Below are 7,722 nucleotides of genomic sequence, written 5' to 3'. Positions count from 1 at the left end.
TATATATATATATATATATATATATATATATATATATATATGAGTGTGTGTTTGTGTGTCTGTGTTTGTCCCCCTAGCGTTGCTTGACAACCAATGCTGGTGTGTTTATGTCCCCGTCACTTAGCTGTTTGGCAAAAGAGACCGATAGAATAAGTACTGGGCTTACAAAGAATAAGTCCCGGGGTTGATTTGCATGGCCACAGTCAAATGACTGAAACAAGTAAGAGTAATATATATATATATATATATATATATATACGTTTGCATGTATGTATTCATTTATCCCTCTGTCTGTGTATTTATCTATCTATCTATCTATCTATTTATCTGCCTACTTACATAACTGTCTACCTACCTACCTATCTATGGTCATCTACGACAGTCAATGGATAACGTGTGTTCCATCCTCAAAAGAACAAACCTCTCCAACTCTGTCAACTATCAACCTATTGCTCCAAATTCCAATCTCTCGAAAACTGTTAACAGTAAGAAATACCACCGTCTTTCTGACATAAATAATCTTTATTTTTGATAGTGAATTTGTAAGCAAGTTCTAAACTTTTACGAAGGTGAATATTCGGCAACAAAAACATCACAATTTCAACCGTTTCACTACTACTACTACTACTACTACTACTACTACTACTACTACTACTACTACTACCACTGTTGTTGTTGTTGAGGCGGCGATCTGGTAGAACCGTTACTGCGCCGGACAAAATGCTTAGCGGTATTTCGTCCATCTATACGTTCTGAGTTCAAATTCCGCCGAGGTCGACATTACCGTCCATCCTTTTGAGGTCGATAAAATAAGTGCCAGTTAAGCACTGGGGTTAATTTAATTGATTTACCCAACCCCTAAAATTGCTGGCCTTGTGTCAAAATGTGAAATCATTATTATTATTATTGATTTGACTCAGGTTCGTTGTTATTCCCAGTAGAATTTATGTAGATAGCGGGTTACTGTCTGTAACTTTAGGTATCCACAAGATTTGTATAGTCTTTCAAGTGCTTAAAACCTTTCCTGACTCCAAGAGGCGAACTTTCTATTATTATTATTATTATTATTATTATTATTATTATTATTATTGAGTGAGAGAGCAGTGCATGTCATCAAAGTGACACTGGAGTAAAATATACGAAACCCATTATATCCATCATGACTACCCGTCTGATAAGGGTACACCAGGCACATGCATCGCAACCATATATGTGCGCGACATGGTGATCTCATATCAAGATAAACAGCGCATGACCTCGCAGGTGGGGCCCAGTTGAAATTTTCTTCAGGTCGAGTAGCCCATCCTGCTCAAAAGGTCCTTGAATAAGGTTTGTTTAGGAATGTTGAGCAAAACACCCATATTTCCAAAGGTGAATTATTCAAACCCCAAAGAATCCCTCTCAACACATGGCTATGATGCTCCCCAACTACTTCTATTCATGATCAGAGATGCACGTATCGTCAGCCACCAAGGAACATACTCAACTGGTTAAGGTCAAGCAAATATGTGGTATTAAGCAGAATATTTGCTGTAGCCCATCTTTTGTACCAAGAGAAAACAATGTGCATAACACTTCCAATCAATTAAGATCAGAAGCCATGAGAGCCACTGCCTGGTACTGCATCAGAGCATTTATTATTATTATTATTATTATTATTATTATTATTTATCATTATTATTATTATTTATTATTGTTGTTGTTGTTATTATTATTAATGAGGCGGTGATCTAGCAGAACTGTTAAGGTACCAGACAAGCTGCTTAACAGAATTTCTTCTAGCTTTGCGTTCTAAGTTCAAATTCCCCCTGAGGTCGACTTTGCCGTTCAACCTTTTGGAATTGTTAAAATAAGTACCAGTTGAGTATTTGGTTCAATTTAATCAACCATTTCCCTTCCCTAAAATTTCAGAACTTGTGCCTATGGCAGAAAAGATTATTGTTATTCTGTATGATCAAATGCATTTTCAGAGAAGTTCATGCTTGATATTTTGTCTGTTGCTAACATCTCTGCGGTGTTCCTCATAGAATTCCTGTATAGTTATAGGTAAACGTCTTTTTGGCAGGAGTATGCTATTTTTTCTTCCTTTGATCATTCTTATTTGAACACCAAATGTCTTGCAGTAAAGAACATTTTTTCAATGTTATTTCTTTAAAGTTTATTTACAAAGTTATTGATCGGTCATTATACATAGCTGTGGTCTTAATCCTAATATTTTGTGTGGCTTAGTAGTTAAGGTAGTCAGCCCACAATAAGGTCATGAGTTCGATTCCTGGCGGCGCATATTGTTTTTGAGCCTGACACTTTATTTCACGTTGCTCCAGTCCACTGAGCTGGAAAAAATGAGTACTATCTGTAATTCAAAGGACCAACCTTGTTACACACTGTGTTACGCTAAATCTCCGGTACAATCTTCGTCGTAATTGATGGAGTGCCAGTTTTTGTCTTAATCATATTTATTGCCTTACTTCTAATTTTTATCTTAATCCTAGTCTTAAACCTAGTTATTGTCTTAATCATGGAAATTGTCTTAATCTTAGTTATTGATTTAATCATAATTACTAATTTTACTTAATTTTACTACATAATAGTTACTAGTGGGACCCGTGAATATTTCACGGAATTAATGGTAAACTTATTGGGCTATTTTTGAAAACTTTATCCGGAAAGCCTGAATGCATACCTGAGTTGTGTCTGTATGGAAAGATAGTCGTTCATCTGCTACTCATTGAAAAGTGGAGGAAATTGGAATACGATGATTACTTAATGCACTTTATATACTTTATGCACAATCTTATAGAATTAATACACAACATTCACCCTCCTTCTTTCTCACTCTTTGCCATACCCTCCTTTTCTCTTTCCTTTTTTCTTTTGCTCTTCGCTTTTCCTTTCAACTAATCACGTGGAAGCGTTACAAACGGGTTAAGTAACGGAGAAAAAGAACTTGGTTAAAAAAAGTTATACATTTCATTCATCACCACCACTCCCTCCCCTTTCCCTCCCCACACCCTCCCAGTTTCAACTAATCACGTGGAAGCGTTACGGACAGGCTAAGTAACGGACTGACAAGCAGAATTATTATAAGATTATCGTCAGGTGTAACTGAATCTGTACCTGTACAGAATTTCTGTAAAATATCTAAATGGCTTTTGTCGATCTTGTTATTTAACCCAGCTCAATCTTGTTTAAGCTACTTTATGATCAAACGCATTACAAATCACAACTTAATAAAGCTTACTTGAGCCAATGTGTAATGGAATTAATGAATTTGTAGAGGCAATGTTTGTTGAAGTTAATTCCTTGATGGAGGAATTGGTTTTGCACAGCAATTATAGCGGTGGAACCTATAAGCTTTATAAAAAGGACTTGTATTATTGTTATACGATAAAGAACCCATCCTATATCAAAGACTTAGGATGTATTGTACAAGAAAATATGGAAAAATTCTGTGGTTCTAAACATACTTGCAGAATCGAACTAGTTTGTAGTGTAGCAGAACAATTTGGTAACAGTAACAATTATTTTATTTGAAAAGAGAGAAAAAAAAAAAAAAAAGAAACTCAATAATACAAGTAGTAAACAGCTGAGAAATTGTGTTTTGTTATTTAATTTCAAAAAGAGACTCTTACGCTCATATTTCATAAATTTGTTTTAGTATTTTCGATTTTGTTTTGTTGTGCACATCATTTCGTCAATTTTTTATCTCGTTATTCTTTTTATTTCGATGTTCTTTCATTTCATTATTCTTATAATAGTAATCGTCGATGCCACTGATCCTGTTTTCTTTCAATAGAAGTCAAGCAAAATTGACCGGAAGGCAAACACCAACTCAGTTTGTTTTAAATAATGTTCTTTGGATTCCATTGTATCAATGTGCCTGTACAATGGGGATTTTGCCAAGTTTTCTTAGAGACAATTCTTTACTGAGATTACAATGCTGGCCTCAGGTATTACTATTGAACAGAGACATTTCATGTCGGTTGTCACAAAGCCTCTTTGGATGATCCAAGATTACAATATAGCTTCAGGTTGTTTCAAAAACTATAGACAAACAGACAAATAAAAGAAAAGTTTGAATTTGCATATCAAAGCACAACAAAATAAAAATAACGAAAGACATAAATGAAGAAATAGAATGTTCTTGCTATTATTTCATTCGTTGATAGTGATAACAGAGATTGTTATAGCAGTTCTGGTGCTGTTGGTGGCTTGTTTTTCTATTCGCCCGCCTCTGTCATTTTCCTGATGTATCTGTGTTTTAAAATCACAGATATTCTTTTTCTCCTGCTTTTAATTTTCTGAGTCGTCTTCCTCTTCAATTATAAAACTATGATTCTCAAAATCCTCCTTCCAAACCATTTTTCTTTCTCAGTCAATTACCTTTCCAAACACTTGCATACGCATTCACAATGTGTGTGTGTGCTATTAATGTTTAACAGAATCAACAGTGACTCAAAGGCCGAGAGTTTCGTACGTTCGCACTTCTCAAGTTATATATATATATATATATATATATATATATATATATGCACAACTAAAGGAATAGAGATTTTAATTCCAGATAGAAACCTTATAATCACTCTGTTAAAACCCAAGTTTGGCTCAATTAGAATTTTCTTTGGGTCTAATAGCCCACCTGCTCAAAAGAACCCTGAATAAGTGTTGTTGTGGCTGATGAACGAAGCACCCATCTTTCGAGAGGTGAATTATCCAAACCACAAAGAATACCTCTCAAATGTGGCTATGATACTTCTCCACTACTCCTGCTCTTGATCAGAAATGCACATATCGTCTGTCTTTGCACTTTGTCTGTCTTTGCGTTCTGGGTCGCCGAGGTCTACTTTGCCATTCATTATTTAGGGTCGATAAAACAAGTACCAGTTTAGCATGGGGTTCGATATAATCGACAAGCCCTCTTCCCTAAGATTTCAGGCCTTCTGCCTATATTAGAAAGAATTATTCATACATTATGACGGAAATGGAAATTCCACCAAGATCAACTTTGCCTTTCATCCTTCCGGGTTGAGAAAATAAAGTACCAGTTGAGTACTGAGGTCGATGTAATCGACTGACTACCCCTCCTCAATTATTAGCCTTGAGCCAAAATTCGAAGCAATCATTACAATCATTTTGGGGTTTTCACATTTTGAGTTCAAAATTTTGCTGGGGTCAGCTTTACCTTTCATCCTTCTGTAGTCGATAAAATAAGTACCAGTTGAACACTGGGGTTAGTAATTAACATATCCCTGCCCTTAAAATTTGATAACCTCCCAAATCTGAATAACTGATTTATGATTTATAACGTAGTTTATCCGAACATAACCAGATTATTGAAAAATGGCTCTTCAATATACACCTCACTTTTCCATGAATTCCTATGCATCCATTTAGTAAACGCTTGATAGCTTTTTCTTACCTATCAGTTTCTATCTTGGAAACTACGCCAACGCTGGCTCGATCAAAATTTTAAATTATTTAAATTGGAATATAACTACTGTTAAATATTAAAACGAAATGGTTCATCTTAGTGGATTCAATTAAAAGTCGGTCTAAGGAATTTCTATAATTAGCAAAAGTTTCATTTGTGTTAACTTAAACGAATTAATAATAATAATAATAATAATAATAATAATATGGGCTGTTGCTGTAGTCCGCTATACTGCATCCATCCTGAAGTGGACATAAGCGGAGATTTACCAACTCGATCGCACTACCCGAAAGACAATGACAATGCATGGTGATCTCCACCCTAAAGCGAATGTACTCAGGCTCTACATGAAGTGCGGTAAAGGTGGACGTGGGCTGATTAGCGTACGGAAGTGCATCAACAGTGAAAGAAGAAACGTGGCAGAATATTTGGTAAATAACAAACAAGACCTGCTACAGTATACTGATATTGCAGAAGAATTTACCAAAATTGGACTTCAGAGTGCTCATGAATTCCAATCATGGACAGCCAACGAGAAAGAAACCCTACTCTGCATGGAATTACATGGTCAGTTCCACCGTGAAACTAACAACTTAAAAGACCAGGAAGCATCATGAAGGTGGCTCGGCAAGGGGACCTAAAAGAGAATACTGAAAGCCTAATCATCGCTACCCGGGATCATGCATTGAATATCAACTCAGTGAAAACGGATACATACCACACAAGTGCAACGAACCTCTGTAAAATGTGTGGGAAGAGGATCGAAAGATTGACTCACATTCTTAGTGCCTGCGAAAGTATTGCACAGAGAGAGTACAAGCGCAGACACATGGTAGCGCAGAACCTTCTCTGGCTACTATGCTGGAAGTATAGATACGTGTTAACGGGTGAATGGTACCAACATACACTGGAAAAGGTAATGGACAAATAGGGGAAGGCGAAAATCCTCTGGGACTTTGACTTCCAAACAGACTGTTAGAGCACCGAAGGCCGGATATAGTAATCTTTAGAAGGGACAAAACAAGGGTGCCTAATAATCGATGCGGCAGTGCCAGGGGATCAACATATCATGAAAGAAAGAGAAAAGATCGATAAACATGGAGACCTGAGAATTGAGATCACTAATATGTGGCAGCTACGATAGTTAAACATAAAGGTTGTCCCTATAGTCATCGGAGCATTGCGTTCAATACCACCCAATCTGAAAAAAAAAAAACATCTGGAAACTTTAGAAATACCCTACGATCTAGGTGTGTTGCAAAAATCGGAATTACTTGGAACTTCACGCATATTGCGTAAAGTACTGTCTGTCTGAGGTCCTCGTTGTAATTTGACACAGTACAAACCCCCGGTAAACACAATATCTTCAATCAACAACATCACGATATTGGATACTGTGCGACGTCTTAGATAATAATAATAAGAAGAAGAAGAAAGAACAATAACGATAGTCTGCGAAAGACAAATAATTAATTCTATTATATAAACGTATGTATGTATGTATAAAACAAGCAAGTGACTTTTGACCAAAAGATTTCGAATATAGAAAATCTGGGCAACATTTAAACAGAGTAAATTTTTAGGTTTGCCAACAATTTCTTGATTCCTAAATTATTTTTTGTGGAATCGAACTCATTAAATAATTAGCTAATTAAGAGATAGGACATGTACATTTGAAATTAAGATTTTCATCGCTATTCCAAATTTTCTGCACGGAATCCATGATTTATCAAACTGCACTGTAAGCAGTTTTAAAATTGTCCAAGCTGGTTGGTCACAGGACAACTCACAAATCTATTATTTTTTTCTTTTTGTGGACGAAGCACCAAATTCCTGACAACTGAGTTTGCCTTCTCTAATTAAGAAATGTAATGTTATAAAGCCACAGCCCTCTAAAACTGAAAGATATTTCGTCAGCCAGCAAAAGTTATTTGTTATCTTGCAATCATTTTATGATCCCGAGGAAAGAATTCCTGTATTTAAAGTCGATCTTGAGTTATTACTTTGATCGTTGTGACCATTTGACATTGGTTCTTGCTCTGAAGTAGGTTTCGTGTCTAACATATTTCCATACTTTAATCATTTTAATGCTCATGTAATTTCAAAAAAAAGGACTCAATTTCATTTCTTTCAATTTTAATATAAGGTAAAATGATTGACATAACATATTTTAATTTTCTCAAGAGAAATTACAATTTGTCAGAAAATACCCTTCGCCGGCCAAGAAAATTACAGAACATAATGTAAAACTTGCAGCCGTTGAAACCTCCTGCATCTGACAAGATTGAGCA

General features: G+C 35.7%; 1 protein-coding gene across 1 annotated transcript in view; it reads left to right on the top strand.

Annotated features, from left to right (window-relative positions):
* Positions 1–7,722, top strand: part of LOC106875377 (neuronal PAS domain-containing protein 3) — a 543,460-nt gene that overhangs the window by 192,915 nt on the left and 342,823 nt on the right. The window lies entirely within an intron of this gene.

This window comes from Octopus bimaculoides, chromosome 6 (assembly GCF_001194135.2).
Source record: "Octopus bimaculoides isolate UCB-OBI-ISO-001 chromosome 6, ASM119413v2, whole genome shotgun sequence".
In the NCBI taxonomy this organism is placed as follows: domain Eukaryota; kingdom Metazoa; phylum Mollusca; class Cephalopoda; order Octopoda; family Octopodidae; genus Octopus; species Octopus bimaculoides.
Note: the sequence above shows the minus strand (reverse complement) of the source record. Positions and strands in the feature narration are given on the sequence as shown.